Source organism: Cariama cristata, unplaced genomic scaffold, assembly GCF_000690535.1.
Source record: "Cariama cristata isolate BGI_N322 unplaced genomic scaffold, ASM69053v1 scaffold10537, whole genome shotgun sequence".
Lineage (NCBI taxonomy): Eukaryota > Metazoa > Chordata > Aves > Cariamiformes > Cariamidae > Cariama > Cariama cristata.
In genome coordinates this window covers 20,959-21,571 of record NW_009628350.1, presented here as the reverse complement: position 1 = coordinate 21,571, position 613 = coordinate 20,959, and positions in this window count along the sequence as shown.

The window sequence follows — 613 nt, the reverse complement described above, 5'->3', positions numbered from 1 at the left end:
ATCCCTCCCTCTCTAGCTGGCTTCAAGTGCATCTGGAGGAAAGATGGGCAAAAGCACTTCCCTTCTTGAGGAGAGGAGCCAGGGAAGGGCTGACCTGTGCCACGCACACTTGCTTTGGAGAACTGCTGTGCTCTTGGAAACACTGCAGTGTGTCCCTCCCCACCGTACGCCTTCAGCTATAGCTAAGAAATACCAAACTATGTCTGAATGTTGAAAATATACCTGCCTTTCTTGGCCTTCTCTACTGCAGGAGTTTTGGCTCGGTGCCGGGACCTGCTCCTGAGAGATGCAGTTTTGTTTGTAAGGATGCCTTTGCTCATCAGTGCAGCTTTTGTGTGCAGCTTTAGCGTCACCTGAGTTTTATGGGCTTTTGGAAGGTTTACTTCTAACAATGAGTCTAAAGCAGTGTCTGAAGTCTGATTGCTGGCATCGCGTGACTCTGGAGGTAGTTCTGAGGCTGGCAGTGACCTGCTTCAGTCAGGTCCCTCCGAGACCCCCACCCAGCTCTGTGGCGGTGGATTTGCATGTGTGAATGCAAACTCTCAATTCATTCCGCCCAGTCTTTTGCCATGCAAATATCTCTATCAGGCAGGATATGACCTGCCCTCTATAT